The 18,033-nt window shown below is 49.0% G+C and overlaps 1 protein-coding gene across 3 annotated transcripts in view; it reads right to left on the bottom strand.

The window, feature by feature from the left end:
- Positions 1-18,033, bottom strand: part of GGTA1 (glycoprotein alpha-galactosyltransferase 1 (inactive)) — an 82,936-nt gene that overhangs the window by 42,150 nt on the left and 22,753 nt on the right. The gene's annotated exons all lie outside the window — the stretch shown is intronic.

Raw genomic sequence — 18,033 nt, 5'->3', positions numbered from 1 at the left:
CATAGCCTTGACTAGACGGACCTTGGTTGGCAAAGTAATGTCTCTGCTTTTTAATATGCTATCTAGGTTGGTCATAACTTTCCTTCCAAGAAGTAAGCATCTTTTAATTTCATGGCTGCAGTCAGCATCCACAGTGATTTTGGAGCCCCCCCAAAATAAAGTCTGACACTGTTTCCACTGTTTCTCCATCTATTTCCCATGAAGTGATGGGACCAGATGCCATGATCTTCGTTTTCTAAATGTTGAGCTTCAAGCCAACCTTTTCACTCTCCTCTTTCACTTTCATCAAGAGGCCTTTGAGTTCCTCTTCACTTTCTGCCATAAGGGTAGTGTCATCTGTATATCTGAGGTTATTGATATTTTTCCCGGCAATCTTGATTCCAGCTTGTGCTTCTTCCAGCCCAGCGTTCCTCATGATGTACTCTGCATATAAGTTAAATAAGCAGGGTGACAATATACAACCTTGACGTACTCCTTCTTCTATTTGGAACCAGTCTGTTGTTCCATGTTCAGTTCTAACTGTTGCTTCCTGACCTGCATACAGGTTTCTCAAGAGGCAGGTCAGGTGGTCTGGTATTCCCATCTCTTTCAGAATGTTCCACAGTTTATTGTGATCCACACAGTCAAAGGCTTTGGCATAGTCAATGAAGCAGAAATAGATGTTTTTCTGGAACTCTCTTGCTTTCTCCATGATCCAGCGGATGTTGGCAATTTGATCTCTGGTTCCTCTGCCTTTTCTAAAACCTGCTTGAACATCTGGAAGTTCACGATTCACATATTGCTGAAGCCTAGCTTGGAGAATTTTGAGCATGACTTTACTAGCGTGTGAGATGAGTGCAATTGTGCGGTAGTTTGAGCATTCTTTGGCATTCCCTTTCTTTGGGATTGGAATGAAGACTGACCTTTTCCAGTCCTGTGGCCATTGCTGAGTTTTCCAAATTTGCTGGCATATTGAGTGCAGCACTTTCACAGCATCATCTTTCAGGATTTGAAATAGCTATACCTATCCCCAAACATGAGGCTCTCCTCGGATGCTATTAACCAGTCTCGAAAATCCATGTTCTGTTCTAGACAACCGAAAAACCACACCCGGTCATCCTGGTTTCTAAATCGGGCAGGCAACTCTGACCCCTGTTATTCCCTTGTAGGGGTACCCACCACTGGAAACCTAACCCTATGGTGGGAGCCTAAACGAAATACTCTCTACCTTGAGGACAAAACCCAAGATGCCTCACAACACTTAAATCCCTTCCTAAATGCCCTCACTGCTGCTGGTTTTGCAGCAAGTGGAGTGACAGTCTCCTCCCAGCGACTAAAAGACTGCCCCTGTTCCATTATGCCATGTTCCAGTTGTAAGGCAGATGGATATCCTGTTCCCCTTTGGCAAACCCAGCTTAAACCCAGCCATGGTGTCTATTTCATATGTGGGGATAAAGCTTATTTATCCCTACCACCTTTTTGGTCAGGAACTTGCTCCCTAGGGTATGTCACGCCCCACATAGATCTGGCCTGGAGTAATACCTCCTTGACTTTACCAGTATACACCAACCAGAGGATACATCGTGTGGTAATACTTACCCCTCTTTTCCGGGCATTAGGACTGACCTCTGGTTTGACAGGAGCTGCCATGGGGGGAACTTCTTTACATAAATTTCAGCAGCTTTCTACCGACACTGCTCTATCCATAGTAAAAACAGCGAGGACCCTCCAACGCCTACAATCCCAGTTAGACTCCCTAGCTGCAATGGTCCTACAAAATCGTCGATCCCTAGATTTACTGACTGCAGGACAGGGGGGCACTTGTCTCTATCTAAAGGAAGAATGCTGTTTTTATTATAACCAGTCTGGGCAGGTCCAAGAGGATATCAAGGGGCTTTTGGAACAAGCCACAAAGATCCGGGATTTGCGTTCAATAGGTGTATGGAGTTCTCCTTCTTTCCCTTCTTGGCTCCTGCCATTCATGGGTCCAATGATAACTATCTTATTAGGCCTCCTATTTGGCCCCTGTATACTCCAACTCCTTAGAAAGTTTATTTGTAAGACTCCAGAAGTTCCAAGCCAAACTGCTGTTACTACAAGGGTGGAAGCTGATTTCAGATGTGGAGCACCCCAGGTAGAGAGAGACTTCTGCTCTGCTAGGCAGGCCTATGCCCATGCACATCAGGAAGAAGTTCCAGAAGAAAGAGACCTCCGCCCCAATTCCCAAGAAGTATCTTGAGTATGAAGTCTCTCAGGGGGGAGGTGTTAGGGGAAGCACACTGATTGAAACCGCCCACTCTGGCCAGGCACCATAGTAACCATTTGCAGGAATTGTTTTATGACAGGAGATCCTGATAAGGAATACGCAACTAATAAGCCACCACCAACCGGAAGAGTTCGAAAGGAGACACCGCGTTTCCGTCCACTTCCCAGAATCCCTCTCACCAGCATCCATCTTGGCTGAGCCATGCGTGCGCCACCAGGAAAGACCCTGAATTAGAATGACTGGCCAAAGACCACCCGGAAACTAATCCCATCACCATAAAACCCGAGACTGCGAGCCGTGCGGCACAGCTATTCTCCTGGGTTCCCTTACCCTACTGCTTTCCACCCGGGTGCCCTTCCCAATACAATCTCTTGCTTTGTCAGCACGTGTCTCCTTGGACAATTCTTTTCCGAGTGTTAGACAAAAGCCCGCTCTTGGGGCCCTGTAGGGGGCCTCCCCCTTCCTACAACAGTTTCCTTCTCTGGGGTTCAACACCCCAATTCTGAGCACCACGGAGCACCTCTCTACAGGCTCAGAGAAAATCTGTGGTTGTAAATGATTCAGGCATCTGGACTGCGGTCAGTGGACAAAGGAAAGGGAGACAGCATTTAGAGGCTAAGGAGCTGGGCCAAGACAGATCCGTCCTTGACAAGCAGGCCCCGATCACACAGGTCTCCCCCTTTGCTGTTTACAAAACAGCCTCTCCCTTTATCTCAGTGAGTCCTCGGGCTCACCCACACCATGGTCAGGAAAGGGATAGAGGCTCTGAGACCTCCATGATTTACTCGAGGTCACCAGCCGGTGGGTCTTTGCTGCCCTTCCTCCTGAGCCGCCGCCGGGAGGACTCTCTCCAGGTTATGGAATCAGAGGCTCCAGGTGGGTTATCTACAGCTCAACAGAGTATGTAAAACTGGAAGGCAGAAGATTCATCTTCCAGGAGGTCCAACAGGATCTTTCTTTTTCCCTGAAGCAACCTGAGGCTAAGGACTCTCAAAACAATGGAATGCATACCTGTGGTCATTCTTTAATTGGGAGGCAGGGAACTGGAGCAAGTAAGCCTCAGGCCACGTCGCTCCACTGATCAAAGGAGGCCAGAGGCTGTCCAGGTAAGAGCCTGGCACCATTCCCAGCCAGGCTGACTAATCTTATCACTCAGTAAGTCACTAAGGTGCCTTCCACCCCTGATAGTCCAGTGCCGGTCAGACGACAGCCAGCATTGAGTGACTGTCTCTCGGCCATAGCTCGAGTCAAAGGATCACAGGGCCTCAAAGCTGCAGCCAACGTAAATAGGCACACCACCCCAGGCGTGGGGTGTCCTGGCTTCACATCCCAGACCCCTTTCCGCTGGGAAACTCAAAAGTCCAGATCCCCACCCTGCTTACCTCTGGAAGCTTGAGGATTAAGTGTTCCCGGGAAAGCTTGCTATAGACACAAAAGTCGCAGGCTATCGCTGTTTAACCCTAAATGTGTCCTGGGCAGATATAAAAGACATTCTTGGTGATGCTTGTGACTGATGGAACAATCTGGTTGGTTTCCTCTTCTGTGTGTTGGAGATAATCACAGTCCCCACCTCTCAAGGTGGGCGAGGAGCTTACAGCATGGTGATTCTGAATGTGGACTCTGGGCCCAGGCTGCCTGGGTTTGAGTCCCAGCTCTGCCCTATATGCTGTGCAATCCTGGGCAATTTACTTAACTTCTGTGTTTCTACAGCTGTAAAATGGGGATAGTAGTAGTTGGTTGGTAGCCAGCACGTATAAAGGTATAGACATGCATATTACCCATTATTGCAAGAATTAAGAAACTACTTCTTGGAAAGCGCTTGAGGTTCTCAATTGCCCATAGACTCCAATGTTCAATTAATCCAAGGTTGCTGCTCCCACAGATTTACATCAAATAAAAATGTTGACCATGTAGCCCGGCGGGTGGGAGAAAGGTAGGGAAGGAGAGATTCTGGCCCAATGTCCCATTATCATTAAGTATTGCCATACACCTGTGAGCGTCAGCACTGAAATGGCCCTGGCAAAAGCCCACACAATTCAGTTCAGTCGCTCAGTCGTGTCCGACTCTTTGCGACCCCATGAATCACAGCACGCCAGGCCTCCCTGTCCATCACCAACTCCCAGCGTTCACTCAAACTCATGTCCATCGAGTCGGTGATGCCATCCAGCCATCTCATTCTCTGTCGTCCCCGTCTCCTCCCACCCCCAATCCCTCCTAGCATCAGACTCTTTTCCAGTGAGTCAACTCGTTGCATGAGGTGGCCAAAGTATTGCAGTTTCAGCTTTAGCATCAGTCCTTCCAGTGAACACCCAGGATTGATCTCCTTGTAGTCCAAGGGACTCTCAAGAGTCTTCTCCAGCACCACAGTTCAAAAGCATCAATTCTTCAGCGATCAGTTTTCTTCACAGTCCAACTCTCACATCCATACATGACCACGGGAAAAACCATAGCCTTGACTAGGCAGACCTTGGTTAGCAAAGTAAAGCCCACACAATAAATAAGTGCAATCAGGAGTGTTTGTACCTGCAAGTCTACTTCCTTGAGAAGAGCTGGAAAAATGAAATCATGACAACTCTTTCCAAGCAACACCTAGCCAACCTTCTTGAGATCTGCCTCCATCCCACCTAACTCCAGAACAGATGCCACCAAAGCCATGCTAGAGTCCTCCCTCTTCCTCTACAAGCTTCCATCCTGAGCCTCAGCCTTCTCCCCTTGCACCAGGAAGTCCCTCTGTGAAGCTAACCTCAGTTCTTCATGCTGTAGGTCAGATGCTTTCCAGAGAAGGGAGATGCAGGCTTTGTTGATAGCTTGGAAGATGGGAGGAGCTCCCACCGAGGGGCAAGGTCCAGGTACTAATGACAGCCTGGGTTTGAGCTTCCAACAAAGAGGAAATCCCCTCCCCCCTCCCCTCCCTCAGTTCTGACCACATCCTCAGGCTGATGACCCCAGGCAGAGGTGAAAAAGCAACACCTGATTGTTCTTTTCACAATCTGGCAATGGGTGCAAGGGGATGCCCTCCCCCCCTGCACCCCCAGAAATTCTCACCCTTCCCTGAGCAGAAAGCCTTGAAGCCAAAGTAGGCCAGTAACCTGCCTCAGAGCCGAACCGCTTCCTGAACAGGTGAAGACTTCAGGATCCCTCAAGGTCAAAAAGTCACGCCCTGTTTAGAGCTCACTGTAGAGCTCTACAAAGACCCAGATAGCTTTCACACAACCCTAGAGGAAAGTAGGGTAAAGATCACAGTCCCAAGTTGTAAGGAAGGAAACTAAAGGTAAAATAAGAACCTCACAGAATTGTGTGGTCTGAGTCATCAACCCTGAAATGGAAGACAAGCTTGGGGTTTTTACATGATTTCATCGCACCTCAAATTCTTACATCCCCAGTGGTGGTGAAGCCAGACCAAGCTGGGGATGTTAATGGATCCCCATGAGAATGAGGCAGGGGCTGTGAACCTAATGCCACTGGAACCAAGAACGACTGGGGTGCGGGGGTGGCCCGTCTTCCATCTTGGTCACTTCCGGGCTTTCCCAGTACCTGGTACCTATTACCCAGTACCTGGCACCTATCAGAGGCTCAATAGATATTTGGTGAATGATCGCTGAATGGAAGCCAGGGTGATGGAAGTGTATGACTCTGACCAGGTATAATGCAACAGGAAGCGATGGCGTCTGCAGAAAACTGGGGAGCTTCTGCCCAAATCAGACCCAAGTCAAATTTTCAAAAGAGAGAAAAAATAAGGGGACTTCCCTGTTGTTCCAGGGATTAGAACTCCACACTTCCACTGCAGGGGGCCCGGGTCCAATGCCTGACTGGGGAACTAAGCTCCTGCAAGCTGCCAAGTGTGGCCAAAAATGAAAAATAAATAAAAAGAGAAAAAACAAACCCTACATCTAAACAGAACTTCTGATTCCGGAATGTGATATATTGGTCATGAGGACTCCTTTTTTAAGGAAAATAATTTTGTACCAGAAGCTGAAAGGCTAAAACCCTTGCTCTGCCATCACCAGACTATGCGACATAGGCGTGTCCGGCTTCCTTCTCTGTGCCTCTGTTTTCTCATCTGTGGAGGACAGTTCCTCCCAGTCCAACTCTGCCCTGCCTGGGCCTGAGTGTGGGGTACAGCTGTGAATTGGGCTCCTATAGAAATATGACTGGGGCAATCTCAGAAGGCTTCATGGAGGAGGTGATGTGACTGGACCTTTTCAGACGGACATCTCCTGCCTCCTAGGGACCTGGTGAGTCAATATGCACAGGCTCTTTCTTGTGCACTCCTCTCTATGCACTTCTCTCTTTCTTGTCACTAAAGAGAGGCTGGAAAACTAAGCTGAGGGGGGAGGCAGGCAGCCCAACCCTTCAGGATGTGTAAATCCTCTTCTGCTCAAGCCCTGTTCCCCCAGGGTCCTGGGGTCATCTTATGAACAACTAGCTCCAGCTTTTGGAGGAGGTGGGGGATGGGGGGGAAGGTGGCTAGCATGCCACAGGATTGCCAGCCCACTCAGGAGCCCCATTGAACCCTCCCACGGTGGGGGCCCAAACAAACCAGTTAAAGAAAAAACAGGGCTCAATTCTGGCCCTGAAACAGAGAAGAGAGAAAAGCAGAAGTTGGGGAAACAGCTTTTGAGAGAGGAGACTTGGAATCTGGGAGGGCCCCAGAGAAGTCTCTCCCACCCTGGCTCACTGCAAGGCCAGGTGAGAACTAAAGCAGTCATGAAGATAAGGAGGATGGGCAGGCCTGCCCCTACCCAGCCCTGCTGTGGAAACATTTCTTTCCCAAGAAATGCAAGGGGGTGGTTTGCAGTGAAGAGAGTTTTTTAAAAACTGAGGTCAATACCAATATTACAAGCAGAGAAAAGAAAGCCCAAGAAAGTGCTTTATAAATCCAGTGACATGGTTCCACAGGCCATGTGGCCCCAGGCACATTCTTTGTCCCCATCTGGGCCTCACACCCAATGTGGGCACTGACAAAGCTGAGGCGGAACTTTCCCAGGATCCTGTGGCTCCTTGGCGGGGACCCATGTGGGCTTGGTGGCTGTGGAAGGCCTGTTCTCACTTGCTCTGCAAAGCTGGCTGATGAACGTGCAGCCTTCAGAGCTGAGAGCTCAATGCCACCTCCTCCGAGATCTGCTTCCTGGCCAAGGCTGACTCTCTCTCCCGAATTCCCTCTGCCCTTGTGTGGCCTGCTTGGAACCCAGGTTGGTGTGTGTGTGTGTGTCCATGTGTCCATCTTACCTTCCATGTGCAAGTTCTCAAGGGCAGCAGGGAGCTCTGCTTTGACCCAAGGTCCCTGCTGGTCCTCACACAGGCTCTGGTACAGAGGAGGTCCTGAGGATGGGTGGACTGGTGGACGGATGGAGTGATGGTCGGCATATGGGCTTCCCAGGGCTTCCGTAAGACCGTACCACAGACCAGGTGGCTTAACACAACAGAAGTTTATTCTCTCACAGTTTTAGAGGCCAGAAGTCCAAAGTCAAGGTGTCGGCAGAGTTGGTTCTTTCTGAAGGTCATGAGGGAGAATCCATAGCGCCTAACTCCCAGCTTCTGGTGGTTGCCAGCAGTCACTGGCATTTCTTGTGTCTTGTGGTTCAGCTGCTAAGTCGTGTCCAACTGTTTGTGACCCCATGGACTGTAGCACACCAGGCTCCTCTGTCCTCTACTGTCTCCCAGAGTTTGCTCAAATCCATGTCAACTGAGTCAGTGATGCTATCTAATCCCATTTCATTCTCTGTCACCCCTTCTCCTATTGCCTTCAGTCTTTCCCAGCATCAGGGTCTTTTCCAGTGAATCAGCTCTTCACATCAGGTGGCAAAGATACAGAGCTTCAACTTCAGCAACAATCCTTCCAATGAATGTACGGGGCTGATTTCCTTTAGGACTGACTAGTTTGCTCTCCTTGTAGTCCATGGGACTTTCAAGAGTCTTCTCCAGCACCACAGTTTGAAAGCATCCTTGTGTCTACGTTGTATCTATTCCAGCATTGTCTGTGTAGCCACACAGTGTTCTCCATGTGCGTCTGTGTCCTGTCCAAGTTTCCTTCTTCTTATAAGGACACTAGTCATTGGATTGGAGCCCACCCAAATCCAGGATGACCTCATCTGACTTTGAATCATCTGCAAAGAATCTATTTCCAAAAAAAAAAACTCATAGCCATAGGCACTTGGGATTAGGATTTGAACACACCTTTTTGGAAGATTCGACTCTATCCACTAGAGACAGTTACCTAAATAGTTACTGGTTGGGAGCCTGTAAACACTAGCAGAACCACCCATGGAGGCAGAAACCCCGTACATAATTACAGAGTTGAAAGCAACAGTTGGAAGTGGGCAGGAAGGTGGAGGTGGTCTTTAGAAAGAGGCAAGTAGATGGAATCCTTAAAGCATCTCTGTTTGATCAGGATTGTAGGAAGAAGAGAAATGCCCCCCTGGGACAGGCTCTGTGGGATGCCCCAGAGAGATGCTACAGGTCTGCCAGTGTTCAGCTCTAGGCATCACTGAGATGTGAGTGGTAAGATCACCCTGGGAGGGGAAGGATGTCAGAGAAGAGCTTCCCGGTGCGGCTGGCGTCAAGAACACATGGATGCCTGGAGCTGGGCACCGGATTGCAGCGGCCCAAGGAATGAACCTCAGGTAAGGAAGTGATGTCGGTGAGTGCCAGGACCTCTCGCCAGGGGCTTGCCTTGGGAGGGCTGGAGAGAGGGTCCAATGAGGCCGTGGAGCAAAAGGGAAATACTCGTGATGAGACAGAGACAAGCGGAGAAGGGCTTGAAGATTCCTAGGAGGGAAAGGACGGGTACCAAAGGTCAGCTCCGCAGGGAGGATGCAGGAGTGCAGGGGCGGGGGGGGGGCGGGCACCAAGACAGGCAGAAGGTGCTTCCCCGTGTGCAAAAAGTGAAGAGACAGAATGGGTGGGGTGGTGATCGGGGCGGGTGCAGCAAAGTGGGAAGTTGAGAAGCCCCCATCCAGAATAGCTGAAGTGTGGAGGATGAAGGAGGCAGAATGGGGGTGGGGTGGGGGCAGAGAAGCTGGAGGGGCGAGGTGAATCTTATCACCACCAGCCTTGAACCTGAGGAATCTGCATTTCCTCCTGAAGGTCCTAGGGAATCCTGTTAGGCAAAGAGAGCTACAACGATTCGCTTTTTAGAAGGCTTCTTTGGCTGCAGGATGAGGGTCAGTGGGAGAAGTTAAATCTCCAGGCAGGGAGCTCAGCCAGGAGGCGGCTGGCCAATGTCGGGGAGGGGGATGTGGAGACCTAACGCCATGGGGAGAGCTGGGAGACAAGAAAGAAGCGGCATCTTGAGACCTTGGGTTATAAGAACTGAATTATCTTTCAAAATTTGCTTCAGTGTCACATTCTTGGAGAGACGAAACAGTCCTGCATTTTAGATTACTTTCCTTTTGTAGGTAACTTATTTTTCCTTTAAATTTCTTTCTTCTTTGACCAGAACGTCAACTCTACTGGCAGATACATATGTATGTTTTGTACCAAAGTGGAAATGTCTATTATAGCACCTGGCACTCGGTACATCTTTGTAGGCCGAAACGCATGCCTGGTACAGGGCTTGGCCCCTAATGTTCAATACGTATTAACTATGGTAATAATAACAAGAATGTGTGTATATGTTAGTCTCCACCAACCTCCTCTGTCTATGGAATTCTGTAGGCAAGAATACTAGAGTGAGTTGCCATGCCTTTCTCCAGGGGATCTTCCCAAACCAAGGGGTAGAACCTGGGTCTCCTGCATTGCAGGCAGATTCTTTACTGTCTGAGCCACCAGGGAAGCCCCAGTAACAAGAATAACAGTGAGCCATGGGATGAAGGGAGTGAGATGAGTCTAGTTCAGTGCGACTCAGTGTGGATAGAACAAGGAGCAGCCTCGGCATCACCTGGGAGCTTGTTAGAGAAGCGGAGCATCAGGTCCACTCAGCTCTAACCAATCAGGATGCCCAGGGTGGGGCCCAGGAATCTGTCTGCAGGTGATCCGGAAACCCAGCTGGTCCCCAGGTTTCTGGCTGGTATAGGAGATCAGACGGTTGATTGGAAAGTGGAGAGGAGCGGTTGGAAGGAGGGGGCGTTGATGCTTGGTTCTAGAAGCGCTGAGTTTGAAGAACCTCCGAAGCCAGCTCAGTAACATTGTTCTAGAGAGAGAGCCTGGGCAGAGCCCGATTTGGGAGCTGCCAGCGTGCAGGCAAGAGCCAGCAGGTCTGCTGTGCACCAAGGGCAGGGAGCGCTGAGAGACAGTGGGGAGTCCTGAACCGGCCTGTGAACGCGCACAGCCCTGAAACCTGAGGGGCAGAGCCGAGAGGCTGGACAGCTGGACACCAAAGTTGTTGGGGATGCTGAGAGAAGCCACATCTGAATTCTCAGCTCAGCACCACCCGCTGACACTCCTGTGACTGCCTCTGGCCCCATGTACCCCCGGAAGAGGGAAGGTTGTGTTCCCCTGGCAAGGATGCTGCTGTCTCAGAATCCCACGGAGTGGGGCAAATGGAATGGTGGCAATAGACAGGCAGGGGTCCAATTCTAAGCAACTCCTTGGGTGTGCCTCAGTGTCCCCCCCACTAATCCTCCCCATTAGATGAAAAGGTAGGAGCTGTGTCTCCCTAACTCTGCATTGCCTGCCAGCTCCGGGGGCTCATGGCACCCTCATGTCGAGCCACAGACTCTGGGCAAAGAGCCCCCGTGTGGGTGCAGCTGGTGCATCCAGAGCATGTAATGAGGCTCCAGAGACCAGAATCAGAGGGGAGGGCATAGCCCTGGATGGAGAGAGTGCCCTGGAGCCAACAGGTGTGCTGAATCCCAAGCTCTACCAGGTTTGCATCGGAACAGCTGAGCGCTCAAGATCCAAAGAAGCCGCCTCCTCTCTCTCAGCCAAGATGGGAGGGCCTGGAACCAGCAAGGGGCCGTTACATGAGAAAAAGATAAAATCGTCAGGGGCCTCTGTTTCCTGTTCTCCCTCCTAGAAGCAAATCCCCACTTCTCAAAGGGCCAGTTCCCACCAGTCCCAGGCTGCTGGTCCCGTGTGCTCCACTCGCTGGCCGACAGCACGGTCTTCCAGGTGACACGGACAGGGACGTAAACAAGTCCCTCTTCTCAGCTTTCCTCTCCCCCATGCCCTGCTAACCCAGCCTCTCTCCCAAAGGTGGTCACACCATTTATAGCATCCATGCCCGACCGCCTCTGCTGGAAGACTTCCAGTGATGAGAAGGCTTCACCACCAACCCGGGTAGTCTGGTTCATCTCTGGACTGTTCTGATTGATTGTAAGACACATCTTTTCAGGAGAGATGAGTTCTCCTTCCCAGAATCTTATTGTTAGTAATCAAAACTGCCTTTCCTTTACACATACTATCTCACTGAATCCTATTCTCATAAGTGTGAGTCGCTCAGTCGTGTCCGACTCTTTGCAGCCCCATGGACTGTAGCCTGCCAGGCTCCTCTGTCATGGGATTCTCCAGGCAAGAATACTAGAGTGGGTTGCCATGCCCTTCTCCAGGGGATCTTCCTGACCTTGGGATCAAACCTGGGTCTTCCACATTGCAGGCAAACTACTTTCTGAGCCACCAGGGAAGCCCCACAATCAGTAAAGAGCCCTCTGTTTCCCAGACAGGGAATCCAAAGCTCAGAGTCAGGTAATATGGCAAGATCATAAAATCAGTAAGTTCTGCCTGCCTCACCTTTCCCACTGAACCTAACAGCTCCTCACAGACAGGTCCCCTGACTCTTCCCTCTGCAAGCTGAACATCATCTCCCCTGGCGCACTTCAGGAAAGCCATGCCCACTAGCATTTACACCATCATCAGCAAATGCTTGAAAGGGAAGTACTCAGTGCTGAGACTGTTGGGACGGGCTAGGCACAGACAAAACGTCATCCACTCCCTGCAATTGTTAAGTGCAAGTCTGGTGGGAGGGACACGTGTGCCCACAAATGCCAAGTGCTCTCTGCAGACCTCAGCTACTGCTACTGTGTTAACCAGGTGGGGGCTGGCCCAGGGCCAGAGTTGCAGAGGTGTCCTGGGGTGGAAGTCACTGCTCCACCTGCCCCATCTCCTGGTCTCCTGTTCTATTTTACCACCCTCCTATTTTTGTCGCCTGGTCTTGACCTTTTCACAGCCACCCATCCCCCCAACCTGGCGTGGGTAGTTTCCCAGAGCCTGTAACATCAAGATGCTTTCCCTATCACAGTTCTGATCTACACATGTTGTGATCAAGTAACAGGTCATTGTTTTCGTGCCCCATTCACTCTCAAAGGTTTGCAGGTTTGGAGGATAAATCATAGGGTCATTTTATGTAAAAACAGCTCAATAAAAGAAAAAGGGTTCAATGAAGTCCCCTCCGACCCTTGAGGATTCAAGGCTTGTGTTTACTATCAACTGGTGCCTTAGGTTAGCCTCTGCAGCAGTCAGACTCTTTCCTGTGGCCATTTGCAATCCAGGAGGTGGTACAAGCCCAGTCTCTCCCCAACCGCACCCAGCCCCGCTTAGCGCCTGGGGCTAGAATCATCTCAGCTTGCCCTGCTTCCCCTATGTAGGCCAGGAGGCATTAAGAGTCTAAGAATTTACCAGAAAATCCTGAGGTTGCTTTGTCTTGGGCTTCCCCCACACACACTAGACTTTTTTTCTTACAGTAAGTTGACTCGAGCATAAAAGCCTGTCCAAGAATTAATCTGTAGTGATGAGGTTCCAGGAACCCTAGTGAGAAGTTAAACAACTACAAAACCAAGAAAATCTCTTAACGGAGCCCACAACGGAGATGACTTTTTTCCTGCCTGTTCTTGGAATGAGCCAGGCCTGAGCTCAAATTCCAGCTGCCCCTCACCCCCCAACTTTCTTGCTGTGTGGCCCTGAATAAGTCACATCACTTTCTGAGCCTCAATTTGCTCATCTATAAAAATAGGAATAATACTTTACTACTCCTTAAGTTGTTAAAAGGTGAAGAATAACATCTGTAAAGTTCCTGGTACCTCGCAGGTACTTAGAAAAAGGCAACTCGTATTATTATTAATATCACGAACAGACAAGCACTGTTCCATCTCATCATAGTAGCGGGAGGCAGTATAGCATAGTAGTTAGAGCCTGCACTTGCATGAGCCTGGTCTGAGCATTGACTAAATACGTCACCTTGGGCAAGTCATTTGACCTCCTGGGACTTGGTTTCTCTCCTCTGTAAATGAGAATGTCTTTCTTTTTGTTGTTGCTGTTTAGCTGCTAACTTGTGTCCAACTCTTAGTGACCCCATGGATTGCAGCACACCAGGCTTCCCTGTCCTTCACTATCTCCCAGAGTTTGCTCAAACTCATGTCCATTGAGTCGGTGATGCTATCTAACCATCTTATTCTCTGCTGGCCTCTTCTTTTGCCTTCAATCTTTCCCAGCATCAGGGTCTTTTCCAATGAGTCGGCTCTTTGCATCAGGTGACCAAAGTACTGGAGCTACAGCTTCAGCATCAGTCCTTCCAGTGAATATTCAGAGTTGATTTCCTTTAGGATTGACTAATTTATCTCCTTGCAATCCAAGTGTCAACTACAAATTGGCACTTACCAAGAGCACTGTCAACCACTGAGCAACAAAGGCATTTGCCATCTGCCTCTAGGGAAATGGAACCCCATGCTGCTATAGCTATTGACCTTCAGCAGCCCCTGAGGGGGCTCAGGGTGAAGTGAGGTGCCCTCTGCTCCAGGGAATCTGGTGGGATAGGTCTCTAGGTAGGTATATGTGCTTAGGAACAGATTTTATGATCTCAATCCTTGCATGTCTTCATATCTGCTGCTGCTGCTGCTAAGTCGCTTCAGTCGTGTACAACTCTGTGCGACCCCATAGACGGCAGCCCACCAGGCTTCCCCGCCCCTGGGATTCTCCATGCAAGAAGTAGAGAAGCACTAAATCCCTTCATGGTGACATCAGATCCTCATGGCTACCAAAAAACCTTTTGTAAAATGAGTGCTTCATGGTATTGAACTCCCCCTTCACCAAAACCTTATATATTGACCTTCCCCCACTGCCTCTTTGGAGCAGTCTCTCCCAGCTATCTGAGGTGCTGCTTCCCAGGCTGCAGTCCTCATTTTGCCCCAAATAAAACTTAACTCACAACTTTCAAGTTGTGTATTTTTTTAGTCAACACAAGGGACTCTCAAGAGTTTTCAGCACCACAGTTCGAAAGCATCAATTCTTCAGAGCTCAACCAGCCTTCTTTTATGGTCCAACTTTCACATCCATACATGACTACTGAAAAAACAGTTTTGACTATATGAACCTTTGCTGGAAAAGTGGTATCTCTGCTTTTTAATGTGCCATCTAGGTTTGTCATACCTTTCCTTTCAATGAGCAAGCATCTTTTAATTTCATGGCTGCGGTCACTGTCTGCAGTGATTTTGGAGCCCAAGAAAATAAAATCTGTCACTGTTTCCACTCTTTCCTTTTCTATTTGCATGAAGTGACAGGATCGGAGGCCATGATCTTAGTTTTTTGAATGTTGAGTTTTAAGCCAGCTTTGTCATTCTTTCACCCTCATTAAGAGGCTCTTTCTTTGGCATTGCCTTTCTTTGGGACTGGAATGAAAACTGACCTTTTCCAGTCCTGTGGCCACTGCTGAGTTTTCCAGATTTGCTGGCATATTGAGGGCAGCACTTTCGCAGCATCATCTTTTAGGATTTGAAATAGCTCAACTGGAATTCCATCACTTCCATTAGCTTTGTTCATCATGATGCTTCCTAAGGCCCACTTGACTTCAAATTCCAGGATGTCTGGCTCTAGGTTGGTGATCACACCATCATGATTATCTAGGTCATGAAGATCTTTCTTGTATAGTTCTTGGAAGTTATAGTTCATTGAAGTTAAAAAAGCAGGGTGACAATATACAGCTTTGACATACTCCTTTCCCAGTTTGGAACCAGTCTGTTGTTCCATGTTTGGTTCTAACTGTTGCTTCTTGACTTTCATACAAGTTTCTCAGGAGACAGGTAAGGTGGTCTGATATTCCCATGTCTAAGAATTTTCCACAGTATGTTGTGATCCACACAGTCAAAGGCTTTAGCATAGTTAATGAAGCAGAAGTGGATGTTTTTCTGGAATTCTCTTGTTTTTTCTATGATCCAGTGAGTGTTGGCAATTTGATCTCCGGTTCCTCTGCCTTTTCTAAATCCTGCTTGTTCTCGGTTCATGTATTGTTGAGGTCTAGCTTGAAGGATTTTGAGCATTACCTAGCTAGCATGTGAAATAAGCGCAACTGTATGGTAGTCTGAACATTCTTTGGCATTGCCTTTCTTTTGGACTGGAATGAAAACTGATGTTTACAGTCCTGTGGCCAATGCTGAGTTTTCCAAATTTGCAGGCATATGGAGTGCAGCAATTTAATAGCATCATCTTTTAGGATTTTAAATAGCTCAGCTGGAATTCCATTACCTCCACTAGCTTTGTTTGTAGTAATGCTTCCTTTCTTGACTTCACAACCCAGGATGTCTGGCTCTAGGTGAGTGACCACACCATTGTGGTTATCCTGGTCATTAAGACCTTTCTTGAACAGTTCTTCTGTGTATTCTTGCCACCACTTCTTAATCTCTTCTGCTTCTCTTAGGTCCTTCCCATTTCTGTCCTTTATCGTGCCCATCCTTTCATGAAATGGTCTCTCTCTTAGACCATAATAAATGAGATAGTGTACATCACATCATCGACTCAATGGACATGAGTCTGAGCAAACTCTGGGAGACAGTGAAGGTCAGGGAAGCCTGGTGGGCTACAGTCCATGGGGTCGCAAAGAGTTGGACACAACTGAGTGACTAACACACAACACTGCTGCTGCTGCTGCTAAGTCACTTCAGTCGTGTCCGACTCTCTGTGACCCCATAGATGGAAGCCCACTAGGCTCCCCCTTCCCTGGGATTCTCCAGGCAAGAACACTGCCACCTACCAAATGCCAGGCACTGTCCAGGCTACAGGATTGACAAGGATTAGCCAATAAGGCCTCTCTCTCATGGAGCTCAGTGTAGTGGGAAGTCCAACTTTCTGGCAGCCACACACATCCTGCAACCAAGGTGAGTGTCCCGTGGCAGCAATGAGTCACTCCCTTCCTCTGGGCTCCATGGACATTGGGAGGATTCAGAGAGGAGTCTTACCTGCCTCCTCATCCATACAGCTACAGGAACACCCTCACCACCCAGCACCACTCTCCTCTCAAGTCTGGTCTGAGCCTTCTGAGCCACTTCAATTTACAGATGAGAAAACTGAGGCACCAAGGCAGGGAAATAACTTATCAGGGCCCACTCAGCAACGAAGTGGGAAAGCTACAGCTGGAACACAGGAATCTGGCATCTCTCCAGGAAGAGACGCCTCTTAACCATAGCACAGGAAATCAAGCGCTCCGGGAAGGGGCTGAGAGCGTCAGTCAATGGTCTTCTTCCAGAGTTTCCTTATTTATGCCCAAGAAAAACTCCAAATCCTCTTCCAGGGATGGCCACATCTCTGTCCTTCCCTCCCGCTTCTACCCGCACTGCTCTTGAACGATTTTGCATGCCACGATGGGACACAGAAATGTCACTGGCGGGACTTCCCTGGTGGTCCAGTGGTTAAGAATGTGCCTTGCAATGCAGGGGACACAGGTTCGATCCCTGGTCGGGGAGCTAAGATCCCACGTGCCGCAACTACTGAAGCCCACGTGCACTGGAGACGACGTGCCACAACTACTGTCCCACACAACACATCGAAGATCCCACGTGGTTCAATTAAGACCTTACGCAGCCAAAAAACAAACAAACAAACAAAAGAAATGCCACTGGAAGAAGGTGAGCATCGGGGGTGCACTGGAGATAGTGAGGCATCCAATTCAGAAAGAACATCCCTCTCATAAACACGAAATAGCTAGCTCAGAAATGGAGCAAAAACACCTAAATGTGCACTCCACTCATAGAACCCCATGTAGTTCTGAGATGAAGAACGTGGTCTGCAAACCCTGGTTCAACACTCGTTGCCTCTGCCTTCCCTACACATTGAGCACCTGGAACTCCAAGCAGGCATCACCTGCCCTCTTCATGGCTGCTCTTTTTCATGAGGAGCCGCTTTTTTTCCCCACCCTAGAGAGGCTGGCAGTTGCATGTGCCTTTTTGTTGCTCTGCTTCACACTTGAGCCTGAGAAGTGCCTTGGGGTCTTTCCTCTCTGGTTGTGGTTTCCTAGTACTCACAAAAGAGCCAACAGCCTGCTCCATCTGTACCACCAGCCTGGTTATCTCAGCTTGGAGAGTTGATTTAGCACCCTAGGTAAAGAAAGGAGTAACCTGCCTCAAGTACTCATTAATTCTGTTCTACGAAATATTTCCTACTCTCCATCTTCGTGGGAGGCTTTCATTTCCTGGTCCTCTTGTGGCTGAGTAGAGCCACGTGACTAGTCTGACCAGTAAGATGTGAGCTGGCCCAAGCATTTATTGCCAATGGAAGACCCTCTAGGGCTCTCTTTCTGTGTGCCATGAAGTACATTCAAGGAGGTAACTGCTCCATCTGCCTGGTTCCTTGAATGAGGAGCACAGCCCCTAGCTGACTCAAGATGCTCACAATAACTAGAGTAAGAAAGAAAGCTTTAGGGAATTCCCTGGCAGTCCAGAGGTTAGGACTCCATGCTCTCACTGCTGAGGGCCTGGGTTCAATCTCTAGTTTGGGGAACTAAGATCCCACAAACTGAGAGGTATAGCAAAAAAAAAAAAAACCCTACCTTTATGGATTTAGTCCCTAAGATTCAGGGGTTGCTTGTTACTGCAGCATAACGTACACCATCCTGACTGATACACTCCCTATCTCACACAGAGTAGGAT

This window comes from Moschus berezovskii, chromosome 11, assembly GCF_049115385.1.
Source record: "Moschus berezovskii isolate FMDL1 chromosome 11, NW_MosBer_1.0, whole genome shotgun sequence".
NCBI classification, from domain to species: Eukaryota; Metazoa; Chordata; class Mammalia; order Artiodactyla; family Moschidae; genus Moschus; species Moschus berezovskii.
The sequence above is the reverse complement of the archived record's forward strand: the minus strand, read 5'-3'. Positions and strand labels throughout refer to the sequence as shown.